Source organism: Dermacentor andersoni, chromosome 5, assembly GCF_023375885.2.
Source record: "Dermacentor andersoni chromosome 5, qqDerAnde1_hic_scaffold, whole genome shotgun sequence".
In the NCBI taxonomy this organism is placed as follows: domain Eukaryota; kingdom Metazoa; phylum Arthropoda; class Arachnida; order Ixodida; family Ixodidae; genus Dermacentor; species Dermacentor andersoni.
Genome location: NC_092818.1, coordinates 23,335,883 through 23,354,842, shown reverse-complemented (window position 1 = coordinate 23,354,842; position 18,960 = coordinate 23,335,883). Strand labels below are relative to the sequence as shown.

At 43.4% G+C, this 18,960-nt stretch overlaps 1 long non-coding RNA gene across 1 annotated transcript; it reads right to left on the bottom strand.

Annotated features, from left to right (window-relative positions):
• Positions 1-4,428: 4,428 nt before the first annotated feature.
• On the bottom strand, positions 4,429-12,389 carry LOC129384526 (uncharacterized). The gene is made up of 3 exons (XR_008612239.2): positions 12,185-12,389; positions 10,915-11,051; positions 4,429-5,819 (listed from the first exon to the last, which is right to left on the bottom strand). It is a non-coding gene; the product is annotated as an uncharacterized lncRNA (long non-coding RNA).
• Positions 12,390-18,960: the final 6,571 nt, after the last annotated feature.

Here is an 18,960-nt window from a genome sequence, read left to right as displayed (position 1 = left end):
GGCTCCGCACCGTATTGGCCAGTGTTGTAGATCAGCTTTCACACTTGCATGAAAGGTATTCGAGAGGAAATCGTTCACTCCCTTATACAGTTGAGCAGAGGGAGGTGGGCAGACTTGGGCGGATATTTATACCTATTGCTCAGAAAATACAAAGGCACTTTAGTTTGGGCAATGGAAGACGTACACATACTACACACCTCAAACGATCAGAATTCTTCGACGTCGGCAAAGGCCAAAGCCAATGCCGCATCCCTGGCGGCCGTAACGCTGTCCAAGCCCTTCTTCGGCGGCAGTCTCTCACACAAAGAACACGCAAAGCAAAATAATTTGCCCATAAAGTCCTGCTTGAAGATTGCTGTAGCAGCCGTTGCCAAAGACAGACGTTTCGCTGCCTTGCGATGCAGGTATGCAACGCGCGCTGATATTCGGGCTAGTCGCTGTTCAGCCGTTTCGGCAGCGCGCCTGGCATGCTTGTGCAATCTGTCATTCTGGAATCGCTTCTGTCGTCTTTCTACAGTTTCGTTGGCAGTTTTGAACGCCGTGAATTGTCTCCTTTGTTGCTTCAGTCACAATCGCTTGGCCATATCTTCATCGGTCGACTCCCGCTCCCTCTGTCGCCGATATCAGTCTTCTTCGCTGCGCTTGGCGCGACGAATCTCTTTTTTAGACATTTCAGACGACGATCCCGATTCATTTTTCCATATTTATTGCGTGGATACGCGCGCGGACGTATGTGTTAAAAGAATATGAATAAAAAGAGGCTGTGCAGGCAAGAGACTCGTGAAGAAACGCGCGTATAAAGAGGCAGAGACAGGCGAAATCCAGGTTGGTAGGCTTGTAATGCTTCTTTCGCACAAAGAAATATACTTCAGCTACTAAGACGCTTAAAATTTTCAAGGTATTATATAATAATAAAAACAGTTCCTTCATATAAAAAGATGTTGCAGCCATAGGCTGATCAAACATTTTTCAAACCTTCTTGCGTACAGAAGCAAGTGTTGCCCTTGTGCGCAAATTTAAACGAAGCTCACGCGGTGTGCAGTAACAACCTTTTGTTGTTGTTTGGGAGGGAGGGGAACATTGAGGGAGATGTGCGTTTGTACTAGTGAGAATAAAGATACAAGAGAAGAAGATGAAAGGTAAATGCTACTGCTGCGTTCCATCAGCAGCACCGGGCCAGTAACGTCATCTGCATCGCCTAGAGCAGAAAGACTAGACGTTGTTCGCTCATTTTGTGGTACCTACTCCTTGAAAAACACTCTTACGTTATTGCCGGCCTTGCCGCAGATCCGTTACTTCACTTGTAGCAGGGAACAGCAAGAATGTGAAGACACAGAACAAGGGTTAAGGCAGCTGCAATGTGTGTAGGCACGCTGCTGGACAAGCAGGCATTTAAAGCGAAGCTTTATGTGCGAAGCCTCCTCTTCTTCCTGACTGTGGCTGATGGCTGGGCGTGCGATCCTGATGCAGCTTCTGTCTTCCTTAACGGCTGGCACAAAAAGCCGCACTATGATTTTTACTACCCTTATACACTCTAAAAATTTTAACACCCTGAAGGGTGTAAATGACTTGTCCCATGGGTGACACCTTTTTTGGGTGTATTGCTACACCCCAAGCAAAGGGGTGCAAATTACCACCCCACAAAAGAAGGGGCGTTAATATGACGTCACCTTGCCTAGGGGTGTAAAACAAACAACACCCTTTCTATATGGGGTGTAACACAGACACCACCCTTTCAATATGGGTGTAGCATGGACAACACCCTTCCAAAAGGGTGTTGTCCCTGCAAGTATTTTAGCGTTCACTACAGCCATGTAGTTAATGGGCAGACTAGCTGTTGTGAATGCTGCCTAGCCTTAGCTATGGTACTACCTTGTTCAGTATGAGCCAGAATCTGTGAGGCGTCGTCATATTGCGCTTCTGGTCCGTCCTGTGGTAGCATAACGTGCGACCCTTTCAGGCAAAAAATGTAAGTTTCATGATCGCAGCAATGCACACATCCTATGCTTTTCGTAATCTTCCTCTGCAGTGATAGTACACTGCCGGCAGGATCCAGAGCGCAATAACAACGCGCGCTGCACTAAGGACACAGGATCTCCCGCACCTTGGTGCACCAGTACTTATCACTCCGTGGAAACAGCACACAGCCAAAAGCATGGTTGCTTGCATTTCAGAAATAATTAAAAACTTCCACTTTTCTTGGTCAAAAATTTTCGCAACACCAGCTCGACCAGGAGGGAAAGACAGCACAGCTTGTTGTTGTAGCTCATATTGAATGCAATAGAGCGCAAGCAATGCATGGATTGGCGACGGTAACAAGTGCAGTACTACAGAAGCATACGTTTGCCTGTGAAGCAGTTTCTTGCCGTTTTAAGCACACATTTTATACCTCTATTCATCAAAGTTGTCATTTATCTCCACGGGATAGCGTCTACTAGTACTTTCACATATATGACTTAAAGGTAGCACTGAAAGCCAAAAAACAAAGTGCAACAAAGGGCTTCCACTTCGAATATTGTTTCAGCATTTACGAACAAAACAGCATGTGTAGCTGTGCATGCTGTTCAATATATAAGCATGCACTATTTCCTGAAATATATGTATGCTCCATTTACTGCCAGTGACCTGCTTATACCCAATAATTTAGTTTATTTTTCACCATGTGCTTGCATTGAATATCCCACAGGCATTGTAAGTTAAGCGACCAGAATAACAATTAGCTAGTCTAAGGTTACCTAAGTGAACAAAATCATTGTAAAATTTGTGACGAAATGTCAGAAGTATTTATTATTTCCTTAAAGAGAAATGGTTACATAATAATGTTTGCACATTTTAATAGTAAAAAGGAAGATAAGGAGTAAAACCATACCAATACAAAGACATAAGCACCGAATAATGGCACAGGCTTGCTCAATTAAATTTTAAGCAGAACAGTTTTTCTAAATAACCTCACTACGAACTATCACATGTTTTCATTCGAAAAGCACTGCATCTTATTATAAAGTACAAAAATAACCGGTCACATAAGTAAGAACAAGTCTGAGTGTGTCTATGTTAACACAAGGATAGAAAGTTGGGCGAGTTGGTACAGTAACATGATCTTGGATTGTAGCGCGAAGTGACACGGATACAGACTAGAAGCAGACCAGGATGAGCGCTAACTCTCAACTAAATTTTTATTGAAACGAAGAACATATATATATATATATATATATATATATATATATATATATACATATATATATATATATATATAGGTGACTGCAAAGAACCGCAGCGTAAGAACATGACAAGGTATGAAGACATCAGTTAAACATATCAGGAAGTAAGGAAGTAAAAAAAGGAAACAACAAAAAGACTACTTCAGATTAACACATGTGTTGTGAAGATACTGAAATTCGCATCCTAACAGAGACAAAGATGCATGGCTAACGCAAGTCTCTCCCAATCTTTTAATGTGGAATGCCTCTCTATTTGTTGTGAAAAACTTTGTTTCATATTGTGTGGACATGATTAGTAATGGCAAACTTAAGAGCTGAGTAAGCTAGTCATGTCCACACAATATGAAACAGTTTTTCACAACAAATAGGCTCGAGAAGGCTAGTTATCCTGTGCATTTATTATCACTAACCTACGAAAAGCTTTTGAAATGGGTAAAAGGCCAGGCTAAGAAACAAGAAAAAGAGAAGGTTTGCTGTGGTGCCCTATGTACATAGATTATCTCATGGTTTATGGAACGTGGCCAATACATATGATGTGGATAAAGTTTTCTCGGCCCCGCAAGTTGTCTATCATGTGCCTATGATAAATAGGAAACTTGAACAGGGTGGCAAAACAGAAAAGATGATTGCGGCGTTAGACATGTGTCCCTTCTTGTGCCTTGTAACAGTGGTATAGTTTATCAGATTCCTCTCAAGTGCGGGAAGACTTACATTGTACAGAGCGGCAGGTGCATTAATATTAGACTAAAAGAAAACAAACATTCACTTTACAACCCTAATGCTTCACATCTAGCAACACATTGTTTCAATTGCGGTTGTAAACCTTTGTTTGAAGACAAAAATTCTTTCGAGACACAAATGTCAAACCACACGGGAAATAATCAAGGCATTCCACATTAAAAGATTAGGAGAGACTTGCGTTAGCCATGCATCTTTGTCTGTTAGAATGCGAATTTCAGTATCTTCACAACACGTGTGTTAATCTGAAGTAGTGTCTTTTTGTTGTTTCCTTCTTTGACTTCCCTACTTCCTGATATGTTTAACTGATGTCTTCATACCTTGTCATGTTTTTATGCTGCGGTTTTCTGCAATCACTTTTATATATATATATATATATATATATATATATATATATATATATATATATATATCTATGTTCTTCGTTTCAATAAAAATTTAGTTGAGAGTTAGCGCTCGTCCTGTCTCCTTGTAGTCTGTGTCCGTGTCACTTCGCGCAACAATCCAAGAGCATGTATGAACAAAACATGGCTAGTAATAACTAGTGAGCACTGCACAAACGTTGAACATGAAAACTAGTAATAGTAAAGACATATACTTGCATAGACAATGTATAATAGTATAGAGAATATTTTGCAGCTGAACTGCAAGATATTGCAAATATCACAAAGACAGCATAAAAACTGGGCAGGACAGAGCACTGACTGTTAGTTATAGTTGCAATATGCACACCAAATCTAGACATAAAAAGTCCAAACTAAACTGCCGGAAATGGTCATCTCTCCAAGAGACTACTGAGGAACAAAAGGTATACATTTTATAATTCCATCTCACAGATTACTGATCTAATTAAACTTGACACATGACCCCTTGTGTGTAACAAATGCCCTGTTCTCATTACGTATGCATGATTACCAGCCTTGGTGAAAGAATGACTTAGTACACCGATTACACCGATTATACTGTACACAGAGCATCTGATGTCCATTTACCTATAGAGGCAAGGTAGCCCCTAGGACACGTTTTGTGACAGGCATGCTGGGCACTTAGTCCCCAGAAATGCAAGTGCCATTTGGTACTTCAGTGCCTGTAGTGTTCTTTACATCTAAATGAATATTGAATACATAGCAGTAACATGAAGACGACAAACAAAAGCCATCAGCCATCAACTGTGTGGCAAATCTGGGTGCAAGCTATTCTCTTATCAAGTATACCTGTAGGCATTGTGACCAATGGGCTCCCAAGATCTATGAGGCATTATCATTGCAGAGTTGTAAGGACATGACAATCCTAGGATGATTACGTTCTTGAGGCTTTTTTCCCCACTTTCCATCTTTTGAAACGTGTATACTGTAGTCATGAAAACAAAATGCTACAACTGGCGTGTGATAAGTTTTGCGTCTTATTTCCTAGCAGCTCATTGAAACGAGCCACGATGACAAATTCAAATGCTGTTACCTCATCAGACATACAAATTTCTTAAACACTAACAAAACCAGATAGGCATTAGAGTGAGAATCACTTAAATACATTACACTGGTTTAAAGTTATTGCACCACTTTGTGCCAGGTAAAATGTTCGAAACATCAAAAATGTTAAGATTCTAAGGCCAACCGTGAAAACTAAATAAAAAAATCATTAAGCTTTCTTAAACGGGTACAGGAGCTTTACAACTGGCCGTCTTGGTGATGGACACGCAGATAGATGAGCAGCCATTCCACTGAGACGAGAATGTCGAGGACTTCGCATGGAAGTCTGTGAGACACTGCAGAGTAGTTCTTGGTCCACATGAAGGAGGTTGCTTGCATACACGTCTGGGCCACCATACTGAATGCATGGTGTTACCGGAACCTTTTCCCCCTGCATTGTGGTAAGAAAGAGGTGAGGCATGCAGACAGGACACGAGAGTAGAGAAGTGAACACGAACGCGAAAAACATGAAAAATTTCATTAAATTGTTTTAATAGACAAAATTTTTATACTATGTGTCATTCATTATGAGGGTTCATAACCGCAACATATTTCATATATAAGCAGGTAGAATTATCAGCTTGCTCAGTTTGTACAAGCTCGTTTGAGGCAAGAAATCGAGTTTCACAAACACAACCTCAACATTCTTGATTGAAAAAGGAACACCTCAGATGACATGCAGTCCTCGGAGTGGGAATCGCACAGTTCAAGAAAAACAAATTAGAACTCACACACCAATCCTGAAAAAGGAATAAGCACCTGCTACTGCAAAAAGCTAATTAATTGATAGGTTTTAGTAGCACAAGGTTATCTTTGGCCAAAGAGCACCAAGTCTATATTGCAAAAGATAAACTTAGCGCACCTTTACAAAGCAAATATATAAAGATGATTAATGCCTCTGCGCTACAGTTGCTTTGCTCTAGCGTGAAGTCATTTTAATGCATGCACACGTACATACACACGCTACACCCAAGTGTAACAGCTGCAGAATTAAAACTGGGCAGCAACGAAGTCGCAACCTTTAACCCTTGATCCCAAGCTGCACTAGTGACTGCAGGTAGTACCAATATCGCCAATGACGAATCGCACTCTGTCTGCCCGATTTTATGCTGCTCTTATTGTCAAAGATGAGTTACAGTCGGCATTGAGGGAAAGCTGCCCTCAAGAGCAGCTCTTATTTTTGTGTTATTTCTAACCAGAGACCAATGAAGTAATATGTACGCAAGACCAATGAAGTAATTGAGTACGTAAAAAATTTGGAAAATTTGGTACATTTTTCCGGAATTAACTTGGGGGTTAATGGTTAAAGCGGCAATCCAGAAACTAGAACAAGTTTTGACATGTTTGCTACCAGTGAATGAGTTTTGTCCAACAATGCAAAATGGATTCTTAATAACTGAGGAAATAAATGGAAAAGTATCATGAAGTATATTTCGTGAATGTAATGCAGAATCACTCAACTTCTGTTACTATATAATCTCCACTTGATTAACCTGCACTTCCTGAACTAGTTCAGGAGGTGCTGCATTTCAATACTCATTCCACCAGTTCAACGTGGCAGCAACTGCACGTTGTGATTTGTTTTACTTAGTGCAGGCTTTGTACAGGGCGAGTTCACAGCATTTCGTGCACTTGGACGAAAGGTAGTGCATGTTTACACAGCAGGTGGGGTGCCGCTTCTGCAAGAGTGAGGTGCAGAAATCAGTTTCATACAATAATTACTAGAGGGAACTCTGACATTAGTGTCTACAGGGGATCAAACAAGAACGGCTGTACCAGCATGGAAATTATGGGAAGTACATGGATTTGCCTAAACTTCGTCTGTTTGGCTTCAAACGGCTTTGTGACTTTGTAAACTAGTCATTTTCAACAATATACTGTGTAATAAATAAATAAACATTAAAATCGTCCGACGACAGGATTCAAACACAGGAACTCTAGAACAGAAGTCTGATATTGAAACCATTAAGCCACGGAGGCATGTAACGACAAGCGAGTGCAACGCTCTGATGAATTTATCGCGGGTATACCAGTGCCTTGAGACGCTTGGCGCCTTTCGATTTGGTCACCTGGACAAACTCAATCGTTGCAATTAATAGCAATTGTGCGTGTTGGCGCCGTCTTCTGCACTTCGAAGAGTATAGACTGCGCTGAAATTTACAATAAGATTTATATAGCGTATAATATACGAAGCCACACGAATGTCTGAATTCACAAGCACGAATATCAGACAAATCCATGTGCTTCCCATCATTCCCATGGTGGTACGACTGGAGCGCCAGAGTTCCCTCTAGTAATTACTGTAAGAAACTCTATGGCAGAAATACCCGAAGTGCCTCGCATTTTGTTCTGGAGTAATAAACAAAGTTTTGCTGTCCCATAAATCTTACTGGTCATTAATTCCAAGTTTTAGTGCAGTCACATGTCTAGTAGGCAATTGTGGTATTTTGCATAAACATTGCAAAGCTAACTGATGAATGTTCACTCTGGTAAATTGTTTATGATCGAGTAGCATAGACTACTGAAGCAATCTCTGGAAGGCAAGTGAAGTAATTTTCTTATTAGCAGCCTTTAAACAGCATTCGAGCATATGACGCATGCACCTCAGATATGCAGATGATATTTCCTTGACTCAGCAAGAAGCGATGTTTCATGTTCCACGAGGCTACTTCAATCAAAGCAGTATTGGTGCTCTCTAAAAACAATACCAATGCAGATGATCCAAATATTTTTCAGGGGCAACAGTTATACCTGAAATCATGCTAGATTAGTTTATTTAAACACATGATCAGACCATGTTAGAAGTGCTTCTTAATATCCTCCTATTTATTAGACTAGTCATATATCTGTACACAAAGGCTACTAATTAGGTCCCATGCTATATCATCATCTTAACAAAAACTTCACTTAGTAATACACATGCTGTGATAAGATTTGAGACCACATCGAGATGCTGAACAAAGTGAACTCATTATTTTTAAAATGAAGCTCCTGTTCTTCCAAACGAGAAGAAAGGGTACTGAGGGTCAAAATTTTTCTGAATCACAGCTGGAAGATGCAGGGAAGACACGTGGAAACTTATTTGTAATTTTCTATTTAAATGTAGAAATGATAAAGGTAAATGAAAATGGTAAAAAAAAACAGACATGGGGGAGAACCAACCTACAGCATTTGCATTAGGCATGCGATGCACTAACCACTGTGCCACCGAGGCAGCATTCAACCGTCCACAATGGCCCCTCAGATTGTCGACGCTCGAACACGGCCGTAGTACCACAGTGGTTAGTATATCACATGCGTAATGTGAAGGTTATGGGTCCGTTCCTCACCCACAGGTGGATATCTTTTAATCCACTTTCATTTACCTAGAATTTATCATTTCTATACTTCATATAAAAAACTTAAAACATGTTCCTGTATGCTTTCCTTGGCCTCATTATCTGCTGGCTTCTTCCAGTTCTGTTACTTCCAACACTTATACATATTCTAATCTGGTAAGTAAACAGCTTTTGCATGATGCTGGAATGCAATATAAAACATTATTGCAGGGCCGTGTTATGAGAATGCCTTACATTGCCCAGGCAAGGTGTATCAATGTCAATCTGAAAAAAAATATATTCCCACTCTAGGCAGAAATGCTGTGTACTGCTGTGTGCAACAGGGTTTAACGAAAACAACTTGTTCAGAAATAAAGCCACCAAACAACGAGGAAATATGAAAACTAGATGAAAATTTGTGCAGTTGCATGTTAAAAATTTAGCACAGCAACAGATGAAGACATAATGAAGGAAGCGCGAGGATGGTTCATTTTGGACACACGAGGCAATATACTTGCAAGATGCATATGAGCTTACACGTGGAGAAATATTGTTTATGTAGCAGCTAAACTACGAACAGGCCTAGAACACACTGATACAAGGTGTCAAGCATGTAAATCTTATCATGCCCTTAAGTCAAACAAACATGGCAGTTTCGCATGATTCGCTGCACATGGCTGGCTCACACAACTTAGCCACTGCTATATATGCCTTGTAATTACCAGGTGGTCTGTCTGACATGTGCAAGCTTTAAATATGTACAAGTGCCACGTAGCTGGACAGCACCAAGGTAATGTCGTGTGCCATTGTTTTGAGGAAGTGAAACCAATTCTTGCATTTTTCGTAATTAGGTAATTCGTTATTAACGATTATTTAACTGCTCAAATATTATATTCAAAGCAAAAGTATAAGTGCGAAAATTGTAGAGCATCCTGAAAAATTCCCAATCCAGCTTTCTACTGCTCAATAGGTGCAACAAGTTTTTTTTTCAAGCTTGAAAGAAGCCAGTGAATACATGCAAGAAGTGCCGTGCAACTAACCACTCGTGCACCTGAATACCATTTAGCTCCTCCTTTCAAGCTTGAAAAAAATTTTGAAAAGAATATTTTAGAAATTGATTAATTAATATTGACTATGTTTTAGGCAAAATGCATGAAATAGTGTGACTGCCACCTCCATTTTCGGCGACATGAATTGACTATTTTTATGTCCAAATCCAGCTATACATGGTGCCTGTTTTGAGCTGGTTCTGTAATTTAGGCTGGTTTTGACTAATTGAAGCTTCGCACCCTAATAACGGAGTCAGCTTAAAAAGAAATTGGTACATAAATGGTCGCTGGCAGTACTCCATACTCCTTTAACTTAGTGCAAAGTGCTTGTGAGCCAAGAAGTTGGTAGTTCTAAGCAGTATTTCTCATTTTGACCTGGTGTAATAGCCCACTTACTATGATGCCATGCTGCTCAGTCATGCTGGGCCTAGCTTGTATGTAGGCCATGGCAGCTGCCCTCCAATGGGGGTAAAATGCAATAACGCTTATGCACTTAGATTCAGGTGTACATTAAAGAAGGCCAGGTTCCCAAAACTTCAGGTTGGAATGTAAAAGACCATAATTTAATTTTTACATTCCAAAGCCAGAACTTTGGAATGTAAAAGCCCATAACTTAATTTTAAAATCTAAAGGTGCTTTATTAGGAGCAGGGGCATCATTTTGAGCTTTTACTGCACTGCCATGGCACCAAGAAGCTCCGAGTAAGTAAAAACAATTTCTTAGACAATGTACATATCTTGCAAACATTTACAAACACTTCTCTGCATGCACCTCTGTTGCTGTTATATTTAGATCCGTATGCCAAGGCGGGTTATGATGTTAGAACATGTTTCAAACTTGTTTTTTTTTACCGCTTTAAAGTTATTCGTAATTTTGCATCTCATTGTATGTCGAACGCACATTTCAGTGCATCAATTTCTTCAGAAAGTGCACTCCTCTTTATTTATTTGTGCATGCAAAAAGCGTTCAGAAGAACTGCTTTCTGAAGATCTGTATAACAAGCACAAAACAATTCTATGTAGGCTGCACAAAGAGAAAGGATGGGTTTGTAAATATGTTATTCAGTTCTTAAAGAAAGAGGCAGCTGTCAGTATTGTTCCAAAGTAAAAATTGCCCCTACCTGGCTCTGTTTCATTTTCCGATGTTGATGGTCCATTCGGGGGCACTCAACTGATAGGCTGCACTTTGGCCATGTCGGGTGTGCTGTCACCAGGCCCAAGGTCGATCGACATCCTCACCAAAAGTCGAGTCCAAACGCTATAAAAGAAACATCTCATCATTTTGCTATCAGTTTTGTCATCTTGCGTGTTTCACACATGGCCGTAAGTGAAATATTTCGTCACTTGGATACTGAAAAAAATTCAAGCATATTCTGGCAGCCAAGCTGAATACACATAAATGGAGAACATTAAAGAGCAAATGCAGTTGTCACATTAGATTGATCAAGTACAGCAGAAATGGAAATAAATCAGTGATACTGTGTCTGTTGGCTTTGAATGCAAGAAACGTAAAAACAGGAACTTGCGGCCACGCCACTTTGAATTTCCCGCGTTTGCTACACCTCACAACAAGTTTGGCATCGTCCGGTACTCGGTGATAGTAATAGCTTAAAATCAAGATGAACGAGCGTCGGCATAAATTAACAGGATACTTAACCGGGCAATATTGGCGCATAAAACAACTCACGTAGCGAAGCTACTGTCAATTGCCCGATGACGCATCTGCGGGCGGTGCGGTTTGGGCGAACAATTCAAAAAGGAATGAGAGTTTCACTTGCTTCACGCCTACTAAGCTAAGACAGAATTTGAGTTTCTTACTAAACTATACTGGATATTTACGCTCCGAATAAAACGCTCGAAATTTTGTTACGTCACATTGCAGAGGTATGAAAGCGAGGAAATTGCTTTTATTGTATTCTGCCCAGGCGGCATGTAGCAGCTACCACTCTCATGCAACAAAAGCATGAAAGTGGTACTCGCGGCACGGAAAACAAACACATACAGCGCCAACGTTACGCCTCTTGGAGTTAGAACTAAGCACGATCAAGCCAGTTTTCTAGCCTTCATAACGCCATGAACACGACCAAACATCGAGCGAAACTGTCCGCTCTCGAAAATTATTACCGCTTCCATTTATATACCTATCGCTGCCACAAGCAAAAGTCAATGGGCTAGCTGTCCACAAGCCGCAGATTAGACTGACAGCAACATATTACGGTAACGTAAAACAATTTCCACGCTGACTTAGCAGCCGCGGTGTGCTCTAAGTGCCACAGTTCTCGTTTGCCGCTCGAAATTCACACCATGATGACGGGCACTGCATCTTTCACATGAACTACTGCACGCTTTGCTCCGGAGCTCAATAGGAGGGCGAAACGCATTTGCACGTACCTGAAATCCGCATGCCGGAAACCCGTCGACGCTTCCGAGAACGGGGCACACAGCCATACACCCGTACGGCGGCTTGACTTGGACGTGAGGCACTTCTATCAAATATTTCACATGCGACATGTTTCACACCGATTGCGCGAACACGAGAAAATGCCGCAGGTCACAATGCGACGCCGTGCACCCGTCCATCTACCGATGAGCTGCGTGCGCGGACTTGCAGAAAAACAAAACTATGACAAAACGGCCGGCGCGAAAGTATGGCGGCTCTCCTTGCGGAGACGAAGCGGACAATGAAGCGCGAATGAATGTTGCCAACTGTTGGTTCCGCGTTATGCCGGCGGTGGTGGCTTTAGTGGCGTGTGTTGCGGCTGTCTAATTTTTTATTTCTTTTCCCCAAACAGTAAAGCTACGATCAGTTCTTTGTGTGAATTTTTAACTGTGTCGTTTGGCATTATCTTTTTGTCTTTTTATGCTATTAAGCCGCCAATTGTGGCCTCCCAGGTTCGCGCTCGCCAGCTTCGCTCGCAAATCTCGGAGGCCATAAGACTACGCGTGAGGAAATGCCGTTCTCGTCGTTGTTAACGTTTCATCATCGTTTCTTCAACTGAGATAGAGGGGTAGTGTCCCTTTTCCCGGGGTTGGGAGGGGGCGATCATGACGGCATCGCTCAGCGGGGGGCGGGGGAGTAGGTTGGTGTTGGTTGTTATCGCGAAATTCGCGAACCCTGCGATTTTTTTTATAACGTAAGCATTTCTACACTTACCCAACAAGAAAAACCATCCGTCCGTCAGTCCGTACCGCACGATATCTTTCAAAATAGAACCCGCAGCAGCGAGTGAATTCACCTTCGTGCTAGCTCTCGCTTTAACGCGACCGAAGCGGCGAGAACACTGCGCTCACGAAGCTTTCAGCTCATGCCGCACTATGCACTTTCCGCAGATCACTTTCAAGATAGGTGTACGCGCGTCTGTTTTCAAAGCGAAGTAAACGGTGAGAACACAGCGCGTGAAGTTTTCAGCAGGGGGCACACTCTGTCCGCAACGCAGTTCGCTTTCAAGATACGGTTCGCGCGACCGTGCCACAAGCAGCCGCCGCCGGAGAACGGTTGATAATGGTTCGACGCGGGTGAGAAGTGCTAAAGAGCGATAACGGCTCAAAGCGAACGTAACGTCACTAGCGCACCTGGCCCCGCCACCTGCAGTACTTTGCTTGCGCCATTCACTTGGCGCCGCCGACCACAGCAGCTCGTGTCGCCGCAGCGCTGTCGCTTATACTCGTCGGATCAAATCTCATAACATTGATAACGACATGGACTGTGTGTAGATGAGGAAGAGTCACAATGCTTACGCATACTTAAATCCGAGAGGAGTTCCTGTGTGATTTTTTTTACCGTAAATGTGCAGTCAGCGGTGACCCAGAGTTGACAATGCATGTAAGAGGGGTCCCAAGCTTTTTTTTTTATGAGAGTCTTGCCAAGCTCCCAAAGATCTGCTCAAGCTAAGACTTGCTGATGGCTGTATGTGTTTTTTTTTTTTATTGTCGCATGGGGGCCCTCGAACCGCCACGAATCCTACAGTGTAATGACATTAGAGCAGTATTCACGTCCAAAGGGAAATGCAGCCGATAATTGGGCTGCCTAAGGTTTGCGGCCCGGTGGCAGCTGCCCACCCCTCCCCCGTTTCTGTTGACAAGTTAGGGGGAGGGGTCTGGAGCAATCTTACACCCCCCTCCCGACAGTGGTGTAGCCAGAAAATTTTTTCGCGTGAGGGGGGGGTGGGGTCCCAATTGACCGTGGAGGGGGAAGGACGGGGCCATTGCCATAGTAGCAAAAAATTTACTGTTAGTGAGCGTTACAAGTGCCCGGCGTGCCCCACTTGGCTACGCCGCTACTAGCCCCCCCCCCACCCCGCAACCGACGCAAATCGAGCTATCAGAACGTGCATGACACGCATGCATGTCATAACATGAATGACATGCCGCGAAGCTGGCATGGATGTCGTCACATCATCATCATCATCATCAGCTTATTTTGACGTCCATCGCAGGACGAAAGCTTCTCCAGCGATCTCCAATACCCCTGTCTTGTGCTAACTGGTTCCATGTGTCTTCAAGTTTCCCAATTCCATCACGTCCACATTATTCTCTGCCGTCTTCGACTGTGCTTCCCTTCCCTTAGCACCCATTCTGCAACTCCAATAGACCAGCAGTTCTCTCCCTTACGCATTGCAATGTCTGCCCAGCACGACTTCTTCCTCTTAATGTCAACCAGAATATCAGCTATCCCCGTTCGCTCTCTAATCCACATCGCTGTCCTAGAGTCTATTATCGTCATGCCTAATAATTTTCATTCCATCGCTCGTTGCGCGGTCCTCAATGTCTTCCCAAGCTTCTTTGGTAACTTCCAAGTTTCGGCCCCATACGTTAGTAACGGTAGAAAGCAATGATTAGCAGTAAGCTCCCTGGTCATGATTTAGTAATGCCTGCCGTAAGCTCTCCAGCTAATTTTCTATTTTTGTTAATTTCCTTGATCAGAGGCCCCTGCGAGTAATTAACCTCAATAAACGTATTTCTGCGCAGGTTCTAGAGGCTGACTGCCGACCATGACATTCGTTCTCTCGCCAGGCTGCGGAACATTACTTTTCTCTTTTGCATACTAACTCTCAATCAGACTCTTACACTTTCTTGGCCAAGGTCCTCAAACGTTTGTTGCAAATAGTCTGCAGCTTTGCTGAGTATGCCAATGTCATCTACAAACCGTAAGTTGGTGAGCTATTTACCGTTAGCCCTCACTCCTAACAATTCCCAGTCTAACTGGTTGCACACCTTTAAGTATTCCGTGATAGCATTGTAAATATTTTGCCATTGATCCTATGAAGCCTTTTGCAGATATCTGGCTATGCAAAGTCTGCGCGTTAGTCGCATCCGTTCGATATCAACATTCGTGGGAAACTTCATTTTTGACCGCTGTTTGGAGCCAGTGCGCTGCTGCCTAGATGCCCCGATCTAATCATTCCAGCTACCTCGCAGGTAGCGCGCGTTTCATGTAAAGCCAATATCAACGCCTTAACTGGCAATGTTCATTTATCGTATACTGTAAGCTTGTTCACTTACTCCCTTATAATTAGGGTGTAAATTAGAAAGACTGGGGTGTTCCAAGGGTGTTTTCTTGTTGAACACCCTTGTCCATTAAAAAAGGGTGTTTCAAGGGTGTTTACAAGGGTGAAAAGATGAATACACCCGCATTACACCCATAAGGGTGTGAAAATTTTTAGTGTAGGTGTCGATGTTGCTGGCATTGTCTAAGGGTACTCCGTGATGAAACAAATTATAGCTAAATATCCTCACTGCAGAAAATATGGGTCATCAAGAGAGCAATTCTATTATCAAAGAAAATAATTACACCTTTCTACGTTTAATTTAGCAATCACTAGGCCACAATCGTACGTATATTTCTATTCTGCGAACGCCAACTGAAAATTAAACATGGCGTTTTGCTTGTCAGCGGGGTCTCCGGAATAATTTTGGTCACCTGGTGCTCTTTAACGTGCACCCAATACACGGTGCACGGGCGTTTTCGCATTAGCCCCCGTAGAAATGCGGCCGCCGCTACCGGTATTCGATCCCGCGCCCTCGGGCTGAGTAGCGCGATGTCAAAGCCACTGCGCCACCACGACGGAGGAACAACGCCAACCACCTCACTGAAATAATGACCTCAAGTTGATCATGATAATTGTCATCCAATGGCATGCACTCAGAAGGGCAATTGGCCAAGAAGTGGGTGCTACATTTATTATAAACGAGTAGGAATTAACAAACACAGGACAGTTTAAGGGCTGTCCCATGATGGTAGCAGGGGTGCGCTAGAGAAGAGATGCGCTAGTCAGTTTTTACTACGCCAAGGAAGCAGGAATGAAATTACCTAATTTGTAGTATTTCATTGCAGGCTTCACAAAAACTTCGCTTCACATAGATTCCTAAATTTGCTTTGGATGTGCATAGCTTTTTTTCCTTTTTGTAGCGCCTTAACCAACATGGAAAATAGCACTGTGCACAATGTCTGTAGATGACGTTTCCTATTTTGAATATCCCTATTGCCCCTTTGTGTACTGTAGGTGATACCCTCAACAGTGCGGCCTACAGTGTCAATTTTACGTTTACAGCTTGTCTGTTTTTTTGTGAACTATTCCTGCTATTCCCACACAAATAAACTGACTCACAGCGGACGTTCCTTCAACAAGCAGAAAGTCAATTTTTTTGTGTGTATTTTTGCACAGGCAGATGTCATGGCGGTGCGCTGGCAACCTGTTCAAAACGCGTTGCAAGGAACTCGCAAGTCTTGACGTTTATAGCATGGGAAAACAAGGCTGTTTTGAAGTTTCCATGAATTAGTTGAGTCACGAACTTTTAACCACGTTAAACCTTGTCTTGCTGCAGCTAATAGAATCCGAGGCCACGCTGCTGGCGTCAGCGTCGGTGTGCAAACACGCACCCGTTTTCTTCCCCAGGGGCAGCGCCAGCCTGCGTAGAGCTGCAGTGCCAATTTCCTCTGCCCACCGCATACATTCTGGCCGTGAGAAGAGCGCAAAACAACAAGAACAAGAGCTTAGCGTAGGCGCGAGCACTAATTGGCTCTTAGCACGCTCACAATAGAAAGGAGAATGCTTTGGCAGGCCCCACAATGTGTTAGTGTGCTCAAAGAGCTCGCGTCCTGCAGCGGCTATTCATGAGGGCCTGCTTCTCAAGCGCTCTCTCAATTCCTAATGGATACGGGGAACTGTTTAGAAGGATTAAGATAATTAAAGTTCATTGTAATGGAGCTGCGCTGAAAGCCTTCTATCGCAATACGCAGTGCAGAACAATACTTAAGGAAAAAAGTAGGACTAGTTCAAATACTTATAAATACTCGTTCCAGCTTGCGTGAAAAAGCGGGAAGAAAACGCCCACAAATAATATGACTGGGTTCGCAGAACGCTGGCTAGCCCCAGCATTGTACCTTCAGCTGCTTTTTTTCTCCTCCCTGTTTTTTTAGCTTCTTCTGATGTCCTGGGACATGCGTTTGGTAAGAAAGAAATGTGGCTTGTCATATAAACCAACCAACCAGCCAACCCACCAAGCAGACAACCATAGAAAAAGAAAAGTTGTATAAATATTTTGACGCGATATGACGCTCTGTCTAAATATCAAAGCACTCTGCACATTTACTGTCATACGTCAGAACACTGCATGTTACTGTGTATGAGCAACATTCCATCCTAGCGACTTTCTCACATATTGATGCTCCTTTCTTTTTGAAGAATCTATGTTGGAATGGAGGTTAAAACTGTAAACTTGCAAATTAAACCATTTATCAGAGTGATCACGCGACTTCTGTAAAACGAAAGCTTAACAAAAGCAATGCGGGGTAGCATCCTTATCAGATCGGGCGAAATTTGAATAATTTCTATATTTCGATAATACAATCACTCCTGCATTTAAATATTACAAGAACTCGTGTATTTCAATATTTATTTGATATACCTTACATACCCCTAGAGTCTTCGGGCCAACGGGTCAAGTGGTCGATATTTGTCAGGATGTACCGGCAGTAGGGAGAGGGAGGAAGTGGTCTAGCCCAATCAGTATTGACCTGGTCAATACGACAGACAGATGGCAAGAAAAACTGCGTGCGAGTCCTCGTGTGGAGGGTCACTTTGGCGCTCTGGCAAGCGAGGTACGACGTACTGCTCTGTAGCGACGCACTGCGTCACTCGTGAAGTGATTAGAAAGCCGTGCGACGAAAGGCGACCGGAACGAAGGGGAGAGGTTCAGCCTCTGGCATGCCGCATTAGAGTGAGCCAGGCACACATGGGTGAGGACCACGTTGCCCACGGAGAGAACGAGGATGCTCACGCAGGGCCTGCAACTTAAGGTCTTCCATCTGCAAGTAAGGTAGACGTTCACAGTCTACAGCAGATGTAGAAGTGCCGAGGGAGGTGATGCGTGAAAGTGCGTCAGCTGCTTCGTTGTGGGTGCCCTTGATGAGCCGCATTTCTGTTGTGAATATATAGGCCATATAAGCTCATGTGCGACGTACTTAAAAGAGTTCGTATGGAAGAAGTACGCCACAAGGTTGTCACCGGTTAGAACGTAAAATAGCTGGCTCTCCAAGAAGTGCCGGAAATGCTCGATGGTGGAGTAGATGGCGAGCGACTCGCAGTCAGAAACGCAGTAGCCAGTCTGGGCACGTTGGAGCTTCCGAGAGAGGAAACCCAGTGGATGCTAGTCGGAGTAAATCTTCAGTTGGAAAACAGCGCTGATGGCCACGCTGGAAGTACCCACCATGACGCGAGTAGGCACGTTAGTCTTCGGGTCTATAAGTACCGAATCGGTGACGGCTGGTTTAGCATCCCTGAGAGCAGCTTGAGCTTCGAGAGACCACGTTTTCGCGTATGATGAGCTCTTAGTTCAGCGAAGCAGGTCAGTCCGTGGGTGCAGAAGCTCGGCGCAGTGCGGAATAAACCTGCGTGAGAAGTTCAGTAGGCCCAGGAGCTCACGCATTTGGTGTAGGGTAGTGGGGGCTGGCAAGTCTTGCACGGCCTGGAGGTGCGAAGGCAATGGACGGATTCCCAGCGCCAAGATGTCGGGACCAAAGAACTTGACCTTTGAAGACCCAAAGACGCCTTTCTGGGGGCTGACAACCAGGCGAAATTGTTGAAGGCGTTGAAAGAGTTCCCAGAGGGGGCGCTCATATTCTTGTGGATTGGGACTCGTGACGAGGATGTTTGTGTAGGCAAATA